Genomic DNA, 12,639 nt, shown 5'->3' on the forward strand with positions numbered 1-12,639 from the left:
GTACCAGTGACGCTTACACACGCAACGCCCCCTGTACCACTGCCGCTTACACACTTAATTCCCCCTGTACCAGTGACGCTTACACACGTAATGCCCCCTGTACTAGTGATGCTTACATATGTAAATGCCCTTGTACCAGTGATGCTTACACATGTAACGCCCCCTGTACCAGTGACGCTTACACACGCAACGCCCCCTGTACCAGTGATGCTTACACAAGTAATACCCCTTATAGTAGTGATGCTTACACACGTAACACCCCAGTACCAGTAACGCTTACACACGTAATGCCCCCTGTAGTAGTGACGCTTACACACACAAAGCCCCCCGTATTAGTGACGCTTACACATGTAATGCAGCGTACAAACGTAATGCCCCCTGTAGCGGTGACGCTTACACATGCAACACCCCTTGTACCAGTGACGCTTACACACGTAACCCCCACTGTACCAGTGACACTTACACACGTAATGCCCCCTGTACCAGTGATGCTTACACATGTATCGCCCCCTGTACCAGTGGCGCTTACACACGCAACACCCCCTTTACCAGTGAAGCTTACACACAATATGCCGCACAGTCACACACAAACATACATACTGTACATACATTACACACATACACAGTCAAACATATATTACACATACACATACATAGACACACACACACACACACTTTCACTCACTCTCTTTCAATCTTCTTACCTAAGGAAGTCTGGCAGGCCGGAGCTGGAGCAGATCATCCTGCTGTTCAGCCTGGTCCCGTGTAGCCCCCCCCCCCGCCCCCCAGTTCCATGTAGCTCCACCCCCTTTTAGGTCAGCACACTGCACTAACACAGGGGAGGGGGAGAGGAGGCTTCATGCTGCTGGCGCTGGCCCTGCTGCCTGTCATAGAGTGTGACAGGCGCAGTAGCAGCTGGCGGCGGCAGCAGCAGCAGCAGGGGGACATCAGCTCAGTACAGGAATGCAGAGCAGGGAGAACGCCTCTCCATTCCTGGCGCCACCCTGCACTGCATCCCTTTGCTGAGCGGCTTGCGCCGGCTCTGGTTCTCGGTACCTTAGATCCAGTTTGTTGCACAAAGAAATGAACCTATCCAGTTTATCAGGAATGTCCTGAGTTACCAGGTCATCCTTGATCTTATCGGAAAGACCGTTCCAGAAAGCTGCGATAAGTGCTTCTTCATTCCAGCCTAGTTCTGAGGAGAGGGTACGGAATTGAATCACGTACTGGCTGACGGATCGAGTACCCTGACGTAAACGCAGGATTTCCAATGAGGCGGAAGTGGTTCTGCCCGGCTCGTCAAAAATCTTACGAAACTTTGACACAAATTCAGAATAGTTTGAGAGGACGAGATCTGCTCTTTCCCACAAGGGTGAAGCCCATTCCAAAGCCTGACCAGTTAGAAGGGAAATTATGTACGCTATCTTGGTCCGGGCAGATGGAAAGTTGGCAGACTGCAATTCGAACTGGATTTCACACTGGTTAAGAAACCTGTGGCATTGTTTTGGATTCAAATCGAATTTACTAGGCGATGGCAGATGCAATCGAGGCAGTGGGATCGGCACAGATGGAGTTGCAGCTGGGGGTGCAACTATGGGAGCAGGCATGGACACTTGGGGTGCTGCCATAGCTGCATGGAGAGAATCAAGGCGATCTGATATACTTTGCATGAACTGCACCATTTGAGATTGTACGGCCTCCTGTCTACTCAGACGTGACAGAATATCCACAGTAGCATCGCCTCCCGAAGCCTGATCACCCGTCGGATCCATGGGGCCAATGCTTACTGTCACGCTCGGCTGGAAATGAGGATCCGGCGACTGAGGTTTACCTGAGGAAGCAAACACTTGCGAGGGAAGGAGACGAGGTGGCTGGATGTAATTCCTACTCATGGGACAGGAGCAATGGAAGTGGAGACTACCGAGATGGGATAATCACTGGAAATAATGAACTGCGGGTGGTAATCTGTGACTTGGAAAACTAAAGACTGTGAGTTGTGGCTTGAATAACGAAGCTGAGGAGCACTGAAGATGAAGGACTGTTAACGGTGAGCTGTGGCTTGGATAACGAGGTTGAAGAACACGGTAACTGTCGACGACCAAGATCCTTGAAGAATCAAGATTACTGAGTACGCCCCTCTCAGATGGTATCAGGTTAGGGACGGCGGAACTGCTGCAATCAGAAAGACCAAGGCAGAGCAAAGCTGGAGAGTAACCAAGGTACCGAAGTAACCTGGGAGCACAGGGCTGGAGATCCTACACCTAAGTAGTAACTTGAAGCACTGGCACTCATAACCTGAACCAGCTCCCTTTTAAGAGGAGATATCTCCCTGGATTGGCTGGACAGAATGAGCCTGTGCAATAGGTTCAAAGCTTTGGTCTGTGCAGCAGACACATTTTAATGTTTACTACCAGAACTCCCCCTGGCCTCTCCGGAAGCTGCTCCCTAGTGCCAGCAAGCCCACTGCAGCAGCCTCCGGCTACTATGAGCGAACCCGCCACAGCATCCTCTCACCACGGCACACGGCCCCGCCGCAGCAGCCCAGCACCGCCGCTGTCCGCCAGACACCTGAGCGGTAACCACCGCGGCTCCGATTGCACGGTAAGGCTCCGGGACGTGACAGTGACAATGTAATAGCAGATCATCTTAATAACTACAGTGCCTTGCTAAAGTATTCACCCCCCTTTGCATTTTTCATGTTTTGTTGCCTCACAATCTGGAATTAAAATGGATTCTTTGAAGGTTTGCATCATTTCATTCACAGAACATGCCTACAACTTTGAAGATTTTATTTTATTTTTTTTATTGTGAAGCAAACAAATAGGACAAAATAACAGAAAACTTCAGCCTGCATAACTATTCATCCCCCCCCCCCCCCCCCCCCCTTAAGACAGTACTTTGTGGAGCCACCTTTTGCGGAAGTTACAACTGCAAGTCGCTTTGGATAAGTCTCTATGAGCTTGCCACATCTTGCCACTGGGATTCTTGCCCATTCCTCAAGGCAAAACTGCTCCAGCTCCTTCATGTTGGATGGTTTCCGCTTGTGAACAGCAATCTTCTCAATTGGATTGAGATCTGGGCTTTGACTAGGCCATTCCAACACATTTAAATTTTTCCCCTTAAACCACTGGAGTGTTACTTTAGCAGTGTGCTTCGGGTCATTGTCCTGCTGGAAGGTGAACCTCCATCCCAGTCTCAAATCACAGGCAGACTGAAACAGGTTTTGCTCAAGAATATCCCTGTATTTAGCACCATCCATCTTTCCCTCAACTCGAAAGAGCTTCCCAGTCCCTGCTGCTGAAAAACATCCCCACAGCATGATGCTGCCACCACCATGTTTCACTGTAGTGATGGTGTTCTTGGGGTGATAGGATGTGTTGGGTTTGCGCCAGCATTTTCCTTGGTGGCCGAAAAGTTCAATTTTAGTCTCATCTGACCAGTGCACCTTCCTCCATACATTTGGGGAGTCGTCCACATGCCTTTTGGTAAACTTAAAACTTGCATTCTTATTTTTAACACTAAGTAATGGCTTTTTCTGGCCACTATTCCATAAATCCCAGCTCTATGGAGTGTACGGCTTATTGTGGTCACATGCGCAGATACACCAGTCTCTGCTGTGGAACTCTGCAGCTCCTTCAGGGTTTCCTTTGGTCTCTGTGCTGCCTCTCTGATGAATGTCCTCCTTGCCCTGTCTGTGAGATTTGGTGGCCAGCCCTCTCTTGGCAGATTTGTTGTGGTACCATATTCTTTCCATTTGAGGATGATGGATTTGATGGTACTCCGGGGATCATAAAACATTTGGATATTTTTTATAACCCAACCCTGACTTGTACTTCTCAACAACTTTGTCCTGACTTGTTTGGAGAGCTCTTTGGTCTTCATGGTGTGATGCCTCTTGCTTAGTGGTGTTGCAGCCTCTGGGGCCTCTCAGAAAAGGTGTGTTTATACTGACAGATCATGTCACACTTAGATTGCACACAGGTGGACTTCATTTCACTAATTATGTGACTTCTGAAGGTAATTGGTGAATACATATGCACATGCCAATTTTCAAATTTTTATTTATCAAAATTATTTTTTTTTTGTAAATATATTTTATTGGTTTCCTAATAGGAATAGAGAAAATCAATTACAGTACCGAATAGGCATGAACAAGTACAATTAGGCTAGTGGCTTGCATAGACAATGAAAATCTCAACAGAAAAACAATCTTACCACATTAGCTGGAGGGTTAGGGGGAGATATGTAAAAAAAATAAACTCCACCAGCTCATTGGCAGACATAACATAAAATAATACGAGAGTCTAACAATAATCTTCATGGTACGGTACAGTATGAATATAAAACCCAAAAAAGAGGGTGGAAAGACGAACAAAACAAAACACTACAAACAACATCCAGGGGAAGAAGGGAAGGAAGCGGGAGGGGGGGGAAGGGGGGTGAGAAACTGTCAACGGGAATCAGGGGTTCATAACCCTGTATTATATTATATTTAAAATACTTATATAGCTGAGACATATTTAAGAATCGGTAGAGAGATTCCTAAGCAAGTTCCAGGTAGTATTTTCGAATAATTTAAGAATATGATTTTGTGTCTGTATTTCCAAAGTGTTAATAAAAAATTCCCATTTACGGTAAAATTTCTCCACGCCTATATCAATATCAGGAATAGTAGCCCTTCGCTTGTAATACATTATTTGCAACAATTTTTGTTTGACCTCTGATAGTGAGGGAGAGGAGGAATGAATCCAGTGAATGAGAATAATCTTTTTGGCAATCGTGATAACTAAAGACAATAAATGGAGTTTAAATTTCCTATCGGGACCTAAGTCCCAAGCTTTGAAATTCCCACAGAGACATGCCAAAGGTTCAGGGTGTACATGAGTAGAAAACATAGCATTTATAAACTGAATCACTTTATTCCAAAACCGTTTAATTTTGCCACATTCCCAAACACAGTGAATAAATGTTGCATGTGACATTTTGCATTTAACGCATGCACCGGATTCAAGGGGTGTCATATACCTCCGTTGTGCAGGGGCTATATATGCTCTGTGTACCATCCTAATGTGAACTTCTTGCAGATAGGAAGATTGTAGGAATCTAAGCGTGTTATCATATGAAGATATCAGGTCTGGTAAAAGTGTGATACTAGGCACATCTAAAGACCATTTCTTTAGAGTGGGTTCCCAGTGAGCCGAGGCGGACAAGGAGGCTAAGGAGGTATATAGTAGACTAATTTTATAAGGCACAGAGGAAATGAGCTTAAGCAAGGAAAGGAGCGTGTTCGTTCTATTGTCAGTAGGTGATGGGATACATAGGGATTGAATGTAGTGACGTGCTTGAAGAAACATATAGAAATGCTGAGCAGGAATGGAATAACGGGACTGAAGATCCGCAAATGAATATAGACGGCCACCAGGGTCAAATACCTTCGCTATTGAGGCTAAACCTTTTTCCTTCCAATGAAGAAAACCCACATTAGATAGTGAAGGGGGAAAAGCCGGATTTCCCCATAATGCCACACACGGGGAATAGCTGGAATTACCATGAAATTTTTTATTAATATTAATCCAGGTCCGATAAGTATCTATAGTATGAATAAAGGATTGTCTTTAATAAATGGAGGAATATCCGCTAATCTAGAGTGTAACAGTGCATTGGGGGAGTAAGGGGCAAATAGAGCAGAGTCCAGTTGATTATCTGTGTAATAGTTAGTCTCGAGCAACCAGTCACTGACATATCGAAAAAATATTGCGTCCGAATATAAGGCCAGATCTGGAAAACCTAGACCTCCCTCCTTACGGGGCAATCTTAATTTAGCGAACGCAATTCTTGGACGTTTCCCTTGCCATAGGAACCGGGAAAAGAGGGTATTTAAATTTTTGATATCTTTAGCGAGGAGTCTAAACGGGAGCATTTGCATAACATAGAAGATTTTGGGAAACAGTACACTCTTTATAGCTGCTATTCTGCCTAAGAGGGAAATAGGCAGGGATAGCCAATTGTCTAGGTATGATTTCAGCTTGGCGATGATGGGGGTAAAGTTAAGGGCATAAATGTCCGACAGTGAGGTCGATATATGAATACCTAAGTATTTAAGAGAAGACAGGGCAATGTGGAAAGCTTGAAGAATGGGCAGTGATTGAAAATAAGAGGGCGAGCCACTAATGGGGAGGATCGCTGATTTGTCTAAATTAACTTTGTAACCAGAGACAGAGCCAAAAGAGGAGATGAGGTTTAGGACAGCTGGAAGAGAGGATGCCGGGTTGGAAAGAAAAAGTACCATATCGTCTGCATATAGGGAAACTTTGAGTATTTTGGAACGAATGGTAATACCTTCAATCGTAGCAGAAAGCCGTATAGCAATCGCCAGAGGTTCCATGGCGATGGCAAAAAGAAGGGGGGATAGAGGGCAGCCATGGCGTGTCCCACGTGAAATGGCGAAGGCAGACGATATGGAACCGTTACAGGAAACTTGTGAGAAGGGGGAATGGTATAGTGTTTGTAATATAGAAATAAAAGCTGGGGGGAAACCAAACCGGCGTAAAGCAGTGAAAAGATATTTCCAACTAACTAAATCAAACGCTTTTTCTGCGTCAAAAGAAATTATCAGACTAGGGGGGGGGGTAGAAGGGCTCGTGTGGTGAATCGCTGCCAAAAATTTTCGAACATTAACTACTGAATGTCTTCCTAATATGAAACCGGTCTGATCTGGATGAATAATTTGGGGTAAATATAGTTTCAATCTGTCAGCCAGAATTTTTGTAAATATTTTATAATCACAGTTTAATAAAGAAATAGGTCTATAGGAACAAGGTAGAGATAAATCTTTGCCCTGTTTGGGGAGTAACTTAATAATCGCTGAATTGAAGTAGAGTGGAACCGATTTGGAAGAAATAATACCATTGTAGAAAGCAACCAAGCTTTCCCCAATCCTAGGTAATAAAATTTTGTAAAATTCCGCTGATAGACCATCTGGGCCTGGGGCTTTCAATGGTTTTGATTGCTGAATAACCCTAGTGACTTCTTCTATAGAGACAGGGGCTTCTAGTAGATGAGAGAATTCATCTGGAAATTGGGGAAGGGGTGGAAACGTCCAAGAACTGGGGGGAACCTCATCAGTGGAAGGGGGATCAATATCTTGAGGGTCAGAGTATATGGATTCATAGAAAGTTTTCATAATATCAGTGATCTGGTCACTCGAGTTTGCCACAGAACCGTCGTCTCGACGTAACGGGTGGACCAACATAGGTGGTTGTGAACCTTTCAGGAGATTGGAAAGGAGACGGCCCATCTTGTTTCCAAACCTATGAAATTTATAGTTAGTGGAAAAAAGGGAGCGATCACTTTTGATTTTAAAATATTCATCAAAATGAATTTTTGCAGTGCAGTACACCGACTTATTGGAAGGGGTAGGGTCCGACTTAAAGGACTGATAAGATTCCGTCAATTTAGACTGTAAATCAAGATACATGGCGGCTAAGCGTTTATTCTCAGCCACCAGGTAGGAGATTATGACACCGCGGAGGACCGCTTTGCCCGTCTGCCAAAACAAAAGTGGGTCCGAAGTTTCACAATCAGCATTAGCATGTTTAAAGTCCATCCAAGCGGATTCTAATTTTTGCCGGAAAGAAATGGACTGGGACAAATAATTAGGGAATTTCCATAATCTATAAGGGCCCTTGTCTACTGTAGTTTGAAGCGATAACCATACTAACGCATGGTCAGATAACCCTATAGGTTCAATAACAACATCCTGCACTTTGGGGAATAAGGAGGAAGATAATAAAATAAAATCTATGCGGGAGAGTGTCTGGTGAGCAGCAGAGAGGCAGGTGAATTCTTTGTCTATTGGGTTTATAGCTCGCCAAACATCAATCAAGCTGAGTTGCTTGGAAAGCGCTGGTATACCCAATTTAGGGAGCGAGATGGGAGTCTTTGAAGTGGAGGACCTGTCAAGAATCGGGGAGGAGATAAGATTAAAATGTCCCAATAAAATCAGGGATTTTGAGCTATGTTGTAATAATTTGGTCAGTAAAGTGCTAAAGAAGGATCTTTTATAAACATTTGGGGCATAGATCGTGCAGAGGGTATATGGGGAGTTATTGATTACAATATCAGTAATCAGGTACCGCCCTTCCGGGTCAATAATTGAATTAGAGATAGAAACGGATAAGGATTTTTTGGCCAGTATAGCTATGCCTCGGGATTTAGAGTTATAAGGTGCAGCAACTAACAATCTCCAACCTAGTGTTTGCAGTTTCAGGGATTCAGTGTGAGTCAAATGTGTTTCTTGGATACATATGATATCTACCTTCAGTTTGGAAATATAGGTAAGAATCTTGCATCTTTTAGCCGGGGAGTTAATTCCTCCGACATTCCACGTGCCTAAGCGTACAGACATTTAAGTGATAGGTGAGTAATGCAGGAACCGGTTACGAGCATCCCCACTTGACCTGTTAGATGAACAAAAAATGGAATGGGGGGTGGGAGAGGAGACAAAAGGGAAGAGACAAACACAAACACGGGATGACATGGAATGAGAACAAACATAAATCTGCAACGTCAAAACCAGTGCCATTATAATCATGGCAAGTGTTTGATGAATCTAATAGCAAAACACAATGGGCGAGATAAGCCTCTAAAAACTGAATCAATGTGAAAAATAAGTAACTAGGCCTCAAACTCAGGCAGAAAACATATTATCAGTAGTATACCTGTAATATTAGAAAATAAGGCATAACAATTCGTAGTGACTTTTTAACGAAGGGATGCATTTTTCAATGGAAAAAAGAAACAAAGAAAAATAACGTATTAGAACTAAGCAGTGTCCACATGAACTGAGAGGAGGTCAGTGAGTAACCGGAGGAGTATCTGCAATATCTCCTTGGGGCGTAGAACGACTCTCTTCCGCCAAGAAAGCCTCTGCATCAGCGGGAGTGTTGAAATCCTTGTAAGAAGAACCATCAAACAGTCTCAGCTTGGCTGGGTAGATCAGGGCAAATTTACGTTGGTCTGCCACTAAGCGGGAGCACACTGGGGAAAAAGCCTTACGGGCTCGAGATAATTCCACTGAGAAATCTTGAAAAAGGTATAACTTCGATGACTCCCAGGGAATAAATTTTTTGTTGCGGGACACTGACCAGAGCAACTGTTTATGTAAGTACTGTAATTAAGACATCGAAACAGGACAACTCGAGGACGGGTAGACGTAGCTGCGGAATGTTGACCCACTCTGTGAACTTGTTCAATGATGAGATCACGACATTCAGATTCAATTCCTAAGAGGGTTGGGAGAGTGTTACGAACAAAATGAGCTAGAGCCGGGCCCTTAACTGCTTCCGGGAGCCCCACAATGTTATTTCTCCTGGACCGATTTTCAAGGTCATCTACCTTGTTCCAAAGATAGTAGGTGTCCTTTTCCAATTTGGAAACCACTTGTGTGAGATGCGAGACGTCTTGAAACAGGGTACCGACCCTATGTTCCGTTTCAGCAACCCGGTGGGTAAGGTGTTGCAGTTTAGAAGTTATATCTGAAACTGCTTGTGAGAGTAGCGGCCCCATGGTCGCCTTAATAGCATCTACCACATCATTAGATGTAACATACGAGTCCTGAGGGGCTACCGATTTTTTGGCGGCAGGAGATAATGCAACGATAGCAGAGTCCGAAGACATGTTGGGGTCTGCCCTTCTCTTTTCCTGGCGTGGTTGAAGAGGTTGTGCGGAGGCAGGAGGCGTAAGATATTTTTCCATATAAGCAGCCACCAGGACAATATTATATTCAGAAAAAAAGAAAAAAGAAAAACCCCGATAGGCAGTAACAGTGACAAGTGGAAATGTCTCTACTGGAGTAAGTAAGATGAGGCCGGTGAGCGAGGCTATCAGCTCATTGCGTAGATAAAATCACATTGCAGAGTACCTGAGTAGATATTCCTGTGAGAGGGCCTTTAGAAGCATATGTAGATATACGAATAATGCAGAAGGACACAGTAACAGCCTGACCAGCAGCGCTGCCAAGGTCTTCATCCAATACAGAGAACTTCTGAGGCAAATTGTGGGTAATGCAAAAACTATGGTAATGCAAATCACAGGAACCAGGGGGGGTTAATGTGAAAGGTGACAGGCTTCACATGTAGCTACAGACCGGGAGTATTGGGGAACAGCAGGGGGTGCACCCAGATAATATACTGAAGAATAGCTTATGACTTCCAGCAACATGTAGAAATAAGCCCCAGTAATGTAGGTAGCAAGACAAGAGGTTAGGGAGAGGATCCAGCAGGAATGAGTAAAGCTAACAGTCCAGCAAAGAGATCCCAGACTAGGCTGTAATGTAATGTGCTGGGGAGAAAATGGCCGCCGCAGCTATACACAGCCTGAGTGCAGCAGAGCCTGTCTTGTCTCTCACCTCATGTGTTGTGCCAGCAAGGTGGTAATAAGGCTTCTGTCTGTGCAGGTCGTCAGGCCAGGAGAGAGGGCAGGCAGTATGTCTGTTAAGCTCTATTCAGAGCTGGCGTCCGCGGCTCCGTTCTCCCGCGATTCCCGCCGTGGAGCTCAGCCGGCGGGCCGGAGCGGGTACTCGTGTCCCCGGCTTTTCTGGTAGGGAAGGCCGCAATCCGGAGAGACCCTTAATAGCGTCTCCCGGCGTCGCAGTTCACCCCGCGCTGAATCGCCGGCGGTAGCAGGTGATGAGGACGCCTGGCAGAGCGTGTTTTCAGAGGGGAAAGTGGGTAAAAGAGGTTATAAAAAGGGTAGCTGTTCAGGAGCTCACTGGAAGTGCAGCTATTCCCTTTCCCGGTCAGGCCACGCCCCCCAAAATTATTTTTTTAATATTTTTTTCTCATTTCACTTCACCAACTTAGGCTATTTTGTGCAGATCTACCACATAAAATTCAGATTAAAAATAAATAATTAAATTACAGGTTGTAATGTAACAAAATAGGTAAACTGCCAAGGTAGGTGAATACTTTAGCAAAGCACTTTAATTTTGCTCAGTATTCACTACTGAAAGAGAGGGGAAGGGGCCACAGTTAAGTTGCAGGGATATTCAGGAAAATGAAACAAGTACATTTACAGAGGAGAAGGTCCTAACAGAACTCTCAAAGCTGAAAGTGGACAAATCTATGGGGCCAGATGGGATACATCCAAGGATACGAAAATAATTTAAAGAGGTGCTGGTAGCACCATTGATAGAATTATTCAACCAGTCATTAGCTACAGGAGTAATTCCAGAGGACTAGAAAAGAGCGAATGTGGTCCCACTGCACAAAAGTGGAAGCAAGGAAGAGGCAAACAACTACAGACCAATTAGTATTACATCATTAGTAGGTGAAATTGATGAAAACACTCTTAAAAGAAAGAGTTATATACTATCTAAAATCCAGCAATTTACAGGATCCCAAACAGCATGGATTCACTGGGGAAAGATCATGTAAAACAAATCTTATTGACTTTTTGACTGTGTGACTAAAGTTGTGGATAAAGGTGGAGCCATGGATATAGCTTATCTAGACTTTAGTAAGGCTTTTGATACTGTTCCACATCGCAGACTGCTAAATAAACCTGAAATTCTGGGATTGGATACTAGGATTATTGAATGAATAAGATCTTGGTTGCAGGATAGTAAACATAAAGTTGTGGTAAATGGAGCACATTCACAGGAGGGAAATGTTACCAGTGGAGTACCCTAGGGATCTGTACTTGGACCAGTGCTTTTTAATATCTTTATTGGTATCATTGTAATTGGCGTTAAAGGGAAAGTATGCCTCTTTGCCGATGATACAAAGGTATGCAACAGGGTAGACACACCAGGAGGGGTAAATCAAATGATTGAGGATCTAGGTAGACTAGAGGAATGGTCAAGAGTGTGGCAATTACAGTTTAATGCCAAAAAATGCAAAATAGTGCACTTGGGTCTCAAAAATCCAAAGGCTAAATATAGCATTAATGGCATTATACCGGAAACTACTGAGGAGGAAAGGGATCTAGGAATAACTATTTCAGGTGACTTAAAAGCAGGTAAGCAATGTAACAAAGCAATGAGGAAGGCTAGTCAGATGCTTGGCTGCACTGGGAGAGGAATCAGCAGCAGAAAGAAGTAATAATGCCACTGTATAGGTCATTGGTACGGCCTCATCTAGAATACTGTGTTCAATTCTGGAGGCCATATCTTCAAAAGGATATTAATACATTAGAGACTGTACAAAGAAGGGCAACCAAAATGGTGCATGGCCTAATCACAAAACATACACAGAAAGACAGGGGAAATTTGAGGAAAAATTACTTCACAGAAAGGGTAGTAGACAAGTGGAATAGCCTCCCATCAGAGGTGGTAGAGGCTAAGACAGTTGATAAATTTAAGCATGCATGGGACAGACATTTTTTTAAGGTTTTTTCCATGTTTTTACAACTGTTGCTTCATTTACTGTCCATGGTGGTCATTCCAAATTGTTCACTCGTTGCCGTTTTTCGCAAAGGAGCGATTAGGTAGAAAATGCGCATGCGCATGGTACGCAGCGCGCATGCGCTTAGTTATTTAGCACAAAACTTAGTAGATTTACACAAGCTCAAGTGACGTTTTTTCAACGCTCGAGTGATTGTAGTGTGATTGACAGGAAGTGGGTGTTTCTGGGCGGCAAC

Source organism: Pseudophryne corroboree, chromosome 6 (assembly GCF_028390025.1).
Source record: "Pseudophryne corroboree isolate aPseCor3 chromosome 6, aPseCor3.hap2, whole genome shotgun sequence".
In the NCBI taxonomy this organism is placed as follows: domain Eukaryota; kingdom Metazoa; phylum Chordata; class Amphibia; order Anura; family Myobatrachidae; genus Pseudophryne; species Pseudophryne corroboree.